The following is a 10,007-nucleotide window of genomic DNA, read 5'->3' on the forward strand; positions in this document are numbered from 1 at the left end:
GAAATCACTGGATACGAGTCTCTAAAAATAATGTGAGTCAGCAAACTGTTCTTCCATTGGAAAGACGATCTGGACTTACAGTACTGCAAACAAGAGCAAAGCCTGGCTGCCCAGGTCTAAAGTGAATGCAGACTTTGTATAATGAAATTTTTAGGACATAATTGTTTTAAGTTCATTCTTTTGTTTTCCATTTGGTAAAACAAGTTTAAATATGATAAGGCAGAAACCAAACCTATTTAGGTTCATTTAGACTTAAATTTCAGGTGTCTCTTGGGGATGAAGTAGGTTTTAATAGTTTTTATACAGTAAAGACTTACATCCTCCATACAGCCAATGGGGAGAGGTCTCTGAAGACTTCCATGGAGATTCTCTGTACCTGAATTAATCTTGTTGACTCTTCAGTGAAGGTAAGTAAAGATTCATTAATGACACTGCAGAACAGAGCAATTCAGTGAGTGGTGCTTCAGCATTACATTGGAAGCTTGGAGCCAAACTCAGTTTTATTCGGGCCTCTGGGAGCCAAATTACTTCTGTGCAAGATTGTCTTTTTTCATCAGCCCGAAGACCAGGATCATGATTAAAAGGCAATATAGGTAGACCCATAATGATAATTAGGGGTTAGACTACTTCTTGAGAACAGCTCACAGGTGATCACCTCAGACAAAGAACTCATCAGCATTATTGAATAGAAAAGAATACCATTTAAGGCTGAAAAAGGGTATCTGTTATGAATCAGTGAATTAACATTTCCTTCTAGACAAAATACAATGGCAGCATGCCCAGTTTGTCATGGTTAACAAAATGATCTAATAAGCTTCTTTCACCTCTAATTTTAAAAAGTCAATTATCTACTTTAACAAGATGCTTTTTTGGCAAGGGCCAACAATAATGATGATGGACATGCCCTTTTCACTTACAGTGGTTTTTGTAATTTACATATATAACATTTTTCATAGCATTAACAGTATTCAGAACTATGCTGAAAAGGTAATTGAAGCATGTCCAGATCTGTCTTTTATGTAAACATGTGGAGTGCAAATACACATAGGATGATTATCAGTAGCTTAAGTGGTTTTTATCATAATGGCATTTAAGCCTTATTTCATGTGCCATGGGGTTATTTTAAAAAATCTCTTGTCTAAGATGACAAATCACTTCTTGGGAGTTTTTCAACCATTCGATTAAGAACTACCCATCACACCCAAAAGCCCTGCAGCTATTCTAGCAGAAAACTTAAAGGCCAGGATATTATAAATATCAGGAATAATCTTGCAATGATTAGATTTAAAGTGCATTTGTTTACTTGCTGGGATTTGCTACATTCCCGAAAATATAGTTCTTAGAAACTATAATAGGAACTCATTTATGTAGCAGCTCAAAAGGCAAAGAACACAGTTCTCCTCTTTCATTCAAAATATGTTTGTTTTTAATTTTTCAATATGAAGTATGAAATGAAGCCTGAAGCACAAAGATTAAAACATCTAACAATAACAAAAACATCACTTTTGTCAGTATATCATTTCCTGTTTCTTTTGATTTCAGTGTTCTTTTCACACAGCAAGTTCTCTGTTTCTGTGCACAGACACCTGGGCCAGTAAGTTGATTTCTCAGCTATGGACAAAATAGTGATATAGTGTCTAAGTACATTCCTGCTGCAATTTATTTTACTTATCTATATACACATCTACCCACAAGTCAGGCAATAAGATAGTCAAAACCTTATGCAAATATATCCCTTTTTCAAGAAAACTCAGCCTTACAGTAATTGTAGGTTTGCAAGCACAACTCTGTCCCAAGAATTGACCTAATCATAGCCTAAAGAAAATTTCCTTTTTGATTACATGGCTACCTCTTCTCTAGCTATTCTACACACTCTTGCACATCTCAGAACAATCCTCATCAAGGCAAATGTTATTTATGTATTAAATAGAACTGGGAGACTACAGCTGCACTGGCCCACACCTGTAAGTGTTGAATTTAGTGCATGACAGAATACAAAGACAGAATATGGAACCAAAAGGAATTCCTGGAAAGTGCATTAAGAGGCCGAGAATAAGTTTTCTTGAACAGGAAAGTGATGTAAGGTTTCAAAGTGTTCACAATCAAATATATTGAAATACAGAAGCAAAGATGGTTCCTAAGCTTGCAATACCACGAGGCAATTCTGACGACAATTTTTGCATTATGACATCAGCTATTTAGAACAAGAGATATATCTTTCTAAAGATATAAATCACAGGATGAAAACTGAAGATAAAATTCATTTTTTCCACAATTCTCTGTTTGTAATTTTTCAGAACAGACTTTCTACTAAGCCTGCCATTTGTCTCGCTAGATGTGAATAACAAGATTACAACTTCAAGGACTCTATCCTCATCCAGTATGTACTTGTGTACAAGAGTTGAGGCTTCAGACTAAACTATTCAAAAGCCCATTTGTGTTTTAAAAATTCAAACAATTTTAATATTTTAATATTCCCCCTCGAGTTATTGAGAAAAATCAGATTTAATACTCACCAAGCATCTGATTTATATAAATATCTTATAAACTTTAATACTGGTGCCTTTGCGCACTTAAGAGCCACAAGGGATATGAGAATAGGGAATAGTTGCATGGAAAGTCAGTGGGAAAAGATCTGGTTTCTTAGTTATAAAGCAATAAAGGGCATGTATTTAAAATTACATATTTTAATATTTCACGTAGCCTATACTGGATGCTGCAGAAAATGAGTAGGTTGGTTCTGAACTTTGCATATGCTTGTTGATCGTAACAAATCCAGGTGGGGGGCCTGAGCTATGTGCCCAGGCGCTGTGTGGTCAAGTGTGTGCATGCTGAAGACGGAGGAAAGCTTACCCTTCTGAACCCTAAATGTGACCACTCCTGCTTCACGTATTATTCCTCTCTCTCATCTGCAGGATTTGCCATCAGGGAAGGTAACAGGGATATGGCTCAGATTAATGGCAGTGATTTGCTCTACAGCACTGGAAATACAGAGCTCCCTCAGTAGAGGTGGACTGCTACCTGTCTTACCCACATTGCATCTCTTTGGAGAGAGGTTTATAAAGTACAGAAAAGGGAATGTTCAGTCACAAACATATAAACTTCATAAATGAACTATGTTGATGATCCGTGATTAATGTATCAAAATACATTATATTTCTATGTTGAAACAACTGCTCTATAATGAAGGTTTCATATTTAAATGAATTAATTCTATCTTCAAGTCATACCTGTAGGGATTGTTTTGCTTGAAAGTGGTCCTGTGGTGGCAGGTTAGTATGGTTTTGTTTAGATCTCTGGATAAGTTTAACGGTGAGTTAGTAGTTGAGGCGTAAACTTGTTTGTTTGACTGAAGGAAAGCAGTGGTGAGCAGCAATGTATTTTGTTTTTGTTTATGGCTTTGTCTAGAACCTCTTTATCAGCACAGGATTCCTGACACAGTACCCTCAGAATGCCCTACCCCGGTGTGCATACAGCTATTCTGAACAAAATCCCATTTGTCTGGGACAGCAAATCCCCACGCCGTGTGCACACATATAGTAGTGGTAGTGGCAGTGGCATGCTGGGGACTCTGGCTCTTCACCCCGTCACGCTGACAGCAGCCTGCAGCAAAAACATTATGGCTGTTTCTCATCCCCAGGCACAAAGTGACCACATCTTTCATTAGGAAGTGAATCCCTCCAGCTTAGGGAGTGTTTCTCAAGATTATACATATTTAGTGAACAATCATAAAAGATAACTTGGTTCCAATTCCCATGAACTTCACTTGAATTCATTGCCTGATCTGAACAACATTCATCCCTGCACAGAGTGTTAATGTGAAATTAATGTGCCTCATAATTTCCAGTTAAATCTTCAAAATAAGCAGCTGTAGGAGAGAAGCCATGGTGATAAGGCAAATGGAAGCAGAGAGCAGGACAAGGTGAAAGCAACCAGCAAACCAGCAGCCAGTCAACACGAATCCCTGAGGAGCACAAAATGGTGGTCACTCCTGGTCTGAGGACACCACTAGCAGACTGGATGTGCAGAAGTAGGGCAATGACGAGCTAAAGGGAGGGCTTGTTGCCAGGGAGAGTGGCACAACATGAGTTAAAGAAGAAAGACAAATACTATTATCTGATATGATCATTTACTGTAGTATTTCACTTTATTGTGCAAGGATTTTTTTTTCCCAGGGTAGGCCATGTTATTTTATGCTTTGTGAACTAGTGGGCAAGCTCAGGGCCCTGTGCTGAAAGCTGCCATCGACCAACAGTAAAAAGTGAAATCAGACGCAAAATTCTGAAGGCCACGAGACGTGATTGGAGTCCCATGGTGGTAGCTAGACCCACACAAGCCCCTGGCTGTGTTCCAACCAACACTGAGCCCTTTGTCACTTTTTAGTGACATTTAAAGTAAGCCAAAAGAAACCAACTTTTATCACAGAACTAGAGTATCCCCAGATGGTACTGTAACGATACAGCTCTGCTGGAGCCATGACACAGGGATAACAGGCAAAGTCCTCCTCTGCTGACAAGCCCTTTGCTTGACTCTCCCCTTGGCACACTCACAACTGGAGGGGCATGGAGATCCAGTGCGAGGACACCAACAGAGAAGCAGGAGCAAAAAGCAGCTGTGTTTATGCTGCCTTTGTACAATGTTCCCCATCTCCTTCCAGTTATCTACGGCATGGGCCTGGTTGGGCTGCCTGGCTCCACAGCAGCTTGGTAGGAAGCCAGGAGTGTGCTCCAGCTGCCTTCACGCCACCACGGCTCACTCACTGTGCAATGAAGACGAGAGGGTGGCGGTCCTCTGGGCTGCCAGCTGCAAGGGCACCTTCAGGTGCAGTAGACCCAAAGCAGGGCAGGGAAAGCTGCAGGAACAACAGCTAATTTAATAATAATAATAACAACAGCAAACATCACAGAACCAACAAAAATGAAAAGGACCTTAAAAAGTCCTTTAGTTCACTCTCCTATTCCCATTTCAAAGGCAGGATCAGATTATAACCTACTCATGACAGATGCTATTCTGCATCCTTAAATAATTTCTTATTATGGACACTGCACAGTTTCCTTAGTGATTTATTTCTGTCTTTCTTCCATTAGACATTTTTTCCCAATACCCCACCTAAATGTCTCTTGGGTATTTTCAGCTCATCATTTCTGATTTTACCCACAACAGGCAGAGAAACATTTCTTCCCTTCCTTACTGAGGAACCTTTGACATGTTTGAGGCCTTTACTCAAGACTGGGAATGGCAGGCAGATGGCAAATGACTTATGCAGAAAGCTTATGCATGGGTCCATTGCATCCAGGTCTGTAAATATAACATAGATATAACATCAGGAAATCCATCAGGCAGAAAGCCATCTGTTAATACTTGGGTACTAGGAACAATGGTTTAAGTGGTGAAATTGAGCAAATGGTGAAAAAATGAGAAGAATCCCATTGTTTTGTTGAACTATGTGCTACAGAATTGACCTTAATCTCCTTCACAGAATTTCTCTGTTGCCAGTGGAGTAGTGGTGTATGATCTTTAACTTCCTAACAGATATATTTATCAATTTCATCTTCTACAGCAGTGAACATTGAATGAAGAGAAAGTGATTCTGTCCAAAAAGCATATCTGGGCATTGTTTTAATGGACCTTATGATCATTATCCATCTCAGCTTATCCGCCAAAAAATATGGAAATTGCTTAGTGGCGTAATGATACCACACTTATTAATATGCATTTCTAAAGAAAAATGCAGCAAATTTCTATAAAATTTTCCATTCTTTCTTCCTAACTTTTAAAGTTTTTCTTCATGTTTTAGTATAATTCTTTCTTGAGTGACTTCAACTTTGCCTTTAATTTAATTCTTAAAAAAATTCCAAATATTTGAAGAAATGACATGGAAAACCCTTAAGTATGTACAATTTGTCTTGCTGGCATTTTCCTGGACCAGCAGCTAAAGGGACTGAGGATGGAAAGGCTTAGTTCTGATAAACTACTGCTCCTTATCAGGTTTTGTATGTGCCACTCTTTCTAGAGCCAGGCTGAAAGACGGAAGAGAGAAGAGGTGACTAGTACACAGGCCAAAGCTTTTGTCCTATAACAGTAAGTGGTTTGTTGGTAGATAATGTCTAGATGATTCTCAAAACTGAGCAAGAATACTAATTTGCTATAGCTTCTTAGGAGCTCAGATGTGTCTATGTGCACTGCGCACTGAGACCTAGATTCATCTCCACTGAGACATCAAACTGAGATTTCCTGTGCAGGCACTAGGGAAATATAGGACCCTCTAGAGGGTAGCATCAAAATTATTTACTAATTGCCCATTGGCTTAGCTGAGGAATTAAAGGCAATTTTATTCCTAACTTACCACTTCATCTGACCCAAAACCCTAATTACATAGCCCTAAGAGAGGAATTTAAAGGCTCTGTTCCCCTATAGACATGTTTGAGGCCTTTAGTCTACATTCAGTGATACCAACAACCTTTTTTTCCTGCATATCTCGTTTCATCTCCTGGTCACAGCTTTTCTATACTGACTCATACAACAGCTTACCAGTTGCAGTCATATCCTGACTACGTTGTATTTATGATACAATATGGTGACCATTGACTTTTCTTCAAGAATAGTTTCATCATTTTGAGTGGCAGGCGGAGAAAAACAGTTCTGAAACGAAAGAAAACAGAAGCCATTTTAAAGAAAATTTCTCTCTCTCTACAAAATAGTATGAAGAGAAAGAATGCAGATAATACCAACTATGTAAGCAACTGAATGATTTTTACAGGTTGCCAACAGGTATAATTGTGCCTGATGATCTGCCTTCACAGCTTGAGACTAATTTAGTACAAACAAGAGATCTCTAACTGAATATGGAGTCTCCCACAGCAAGGTCTTTTCAGAAGTGGTCCACGCTGACAGTAATCCAAAGTCATCAACACTTGGCAATTGATTCAGAGGCCTATGAAAAATATGTGGATGGTCTCAGCTCAGTACCTAATTATAAAGTGGCCGTAGTGTGGAAATCTCCTTTATAATTAATTTGTAGCTACACCAACGAAGCCTCGGATGTTTTCCCAAGAGTTAGACAGGGATGGGAAGAGCATCATCCATGGGCGGTCACCGATAGCTTGCAAGCAGCTGGCTGCCCATACTGGTCTTGGAGTAATACTAACCAGTAATGTTTGCCCAATTTCCTTGCAAATGCAAAGTTCAAAGTATTACTATTTATTTGCATTTACAGCTTTTATTTCTCAATGTTCTGAATATCTGAATGTCATTTTACCAAGAAAAAAAAGGAAAACCTTAGCTTCATGAAGGAGCTTTTGTTTTATGTATTCCCACTGCGTAAGAATAAAAAAGACTGAATACTATCAGTTGTCCTAAAGAAAATACAATGCAGACTCACAAATTTGGCAGGGAATTTAGTTTGTAAAAGCATTACCAAGATAATACAAGTCACATTATTTTTATAGCTAGGATATTGCATTCTGCTGTCGAGGCAGCTGCAGTCGGACTCCGCTTGGACAGCAGATGGTGTCCTACTGTAACACTATGTAACAGTGCTGGAAGAGGAATCTTAAAACAGCCTTTAAAAGACTCTTCAGTTCTTATTTAATTCCTTTAATTGGCTTAATAGACTATGGAATAGAAATGAAGGATCTGTTTAAACACTACACTGAATTTTAAAGGTAATCATGTCAAAAACAGTGACATGGTTCCATTTCTGAGAGTATTTTCCAGTATTTAAAGGAGCTTTTGAAGAATGTAATCATATCACTTCGGTGCCTAAGTGGCCCATTTCAAAGTCGACATGGGCAAATAAGCATTAAAAATCACTCTGAGGGTCAGATGTCTCACACTTACCTGCACCTTTGAAAATTTTCCCATTTCATTATATATTATCTGCATATAATATAGAGAAATCTAAATTTACATATGTCCTGGCAAAGGTAATGCAAAGACTTACGAGCTTACAATAGCAAGGACCATTTTTTCTTCTGTGTTGTATAACATCTTGCGCAGTGGGCATCTGGTCTGTGCTGGAGCTCTCAGACACAACATCATACAATTAAAAATCCATATGTATTCAATTTAGCCCTGGTAAATGGCACACTGTCACAGTGATATTAAACCTAAAAGAAAGAATTCAATGCATTCAGCCTGCATCCAAAGACATTTTCCTTGCATGATTGTCTTTTCCCTGATCTTTGAGAGTTGCAGAAGCTCAGAGTACTTGGTGAATAATGAGGTGAATTGGATGGTAAGCAGAAATATGCTGCAATAAGATCCTACAGGTCTGCTGATGACATTGGACTTGATGCCTCAGGAATCAGGTAGGTAAAGATGAAGGATTATTCCAGGATTGGAGCCTGTAAAAGTGTAGCACAGAACCTGACTCATGACAAAGCCTGCTCTAAAAGGACTCCTCTAATGGTTCCCTGTTCACATCAATTGCTGAATCACAGCTGTGGCCACTTCTGGGTCTGATGCATTGCTGAGCAGGCTGGTGTGACTCATCTCAGGGTTATCTGGAGTTTGCTAGCCTAGATTGAATTTACTGTCACTGGGAGGGCAAAATTTGTTGGGAACAGTTTTGTCATTCATATTCCGAGGTGGTGAAATCTTTGCCTGCTGGAGCAGATAATCACCATTTTTGTGTAGCCAAACTAGGGCTGGGGCAGAGGAGTCATAAATGGTGTTATTCACATGATCATCACTGAATCACATTCTTCCTTTTCACAGAAACCCCTGTAAAATTCTACCCTGTTTTTGCTGCTTTCATAATAAAATAATTGTTCGTGTAGCCCCAAGTTATGGGAGTAGTCTCCACTGATTTTTGGTGAGACTCTTCATTTGAGAAAGCACTCTTGCCTCAGTCCTTTACAGAAACAATATTGTATTAGTCATATGAAGGAGATATCTTCTCCTTCTCAGGAAATGTTTTAGTTTTCTTCATCATCCCAGAATACGATAGAGGATGCAAAGGTCAATATTATCCAAAAAACATTTACATAACCTCTCCAAAAGCAATAAAATGATGAAACCCAGAATCTGCAAATTGTGGTGATTTGTAGCTCTTTGATTTATAGCCCTGTTGGGTTCAGAGTGAATGATTTCTACAGAGACCAGTCCCTCTAATCGGAATTTTACAAGAAACGGATGTGCTAAAAGAAACAGAAAGCTAACAGGGCTTCTGGTTACATTTTCAGCCTGATTTATAGAGCTGTAAAACTCTCTGTATCAGGGAGCTGACACCAATTTCTAGAGAGCTGTGAACATTTGTTTTCATCTGATTTTCCTGCAGGGTTTCTAGACCCACTTCATTCACAAAAGACCCCAGTGAAATCCACGTCAGGTGTTAAAGAGCATAGGAAGCTGGTGTCACAAGCGAGGTGGTGGTAAGGAAGGACAAGTTTTGTAACTGAGCAAAAAGAAACTAGCTCTGGGAATGTCTGGTGTGGGGACAGAAGTCTACTTTTAAGGAGTCAGGAGCGGAAATATTACAGGTGTTACCTGGGTTGAAATGGCTCAAAGTGGTGCTGGTCCACCAAATTGTGGTGAGGGAGGTTGTAGAACTGAGCAGTCGTGGAGCAGAAGGTGAGCTGGTGGACAAGTCAGAAACTTGTCCTTCAGACAGAAACTTGGCCTTCACACTCGCTGTCAGAGGTGAATGTCACCTGCACAGGGTCAGGTGACAGCACGCCCACCAAGCCAAACCACCAAGTCCTCTAAGCTAAGCACGTTGCCCAAGGTAAGAGAGCAAATAGAGATGGGCAGGACAAGGCATGGGTCAGGCACAAGGGTCAGGAGAAGAGTCAGGTGCAAAGGCTCAAGTCAAGAGCAGGTACATCACCAGGAACTGGCCTTCCGGATCTGAACACAATCAAATCTCTGTCTGCCTCTGTGAGGACGCTAAACTGTTAGGTCTACAACCAGGGGAGAGCTCCATGGCTTGCATCTTGACAGGTGTGCTCCTTCTTAGAACTAGAAACATGTAGAAGTATTTGGCTTGCATTTTCATGTCCAAAACA

At 39.6% G+C, this 10,007-nt stretch overlaps 1 long non-coding RNA gene across 2 annotated transcripts; it reads right to left on the reverse strand.

The window, feature by feature from the left end:
- Positions 1-3,223: 3,223 nt before the first annotated feature.
- LOC106033596 (uncharacterized) lies at positions 3,224-8,502 on the reverse strand. 2 transcript variants are annotated; one of them, XR_001205426.3, is made up of 4 exons: positions 8,210-8,502; positions 7,951-8,108; positions 6,532-6,642; positions 3,224-4,852 (listed from the first exon to the last, which is right to left on the reverse strand). It is a non-coding gene; the product is annotated as an uncharacterized lncRNA (long non-coding RNA). The 2 variants fall into 2 exon arrangements; XR_001205423.3 differs by having other exon boundaries at positions 7,943-8,108; positions 8,210-8,501.
- Positions 8,503-10,007: the final 1,505 nt, after the last annotated feature.

Source organism: Anser cygnoides, chromosome 4 (assembly GCF_040182565.1).
Source record: "Anser cygnoides isolate HZ-2024a breed goose chromosome 4, Taihu_goose_T2T_genome, whole genome shotgun sequence".
Classification (NCBI taxonomy): Eukaryota; Metazoa; Chordata; class Aves; order Anseriformes; family Anatidae; genus Anser; species Anser cygnoides.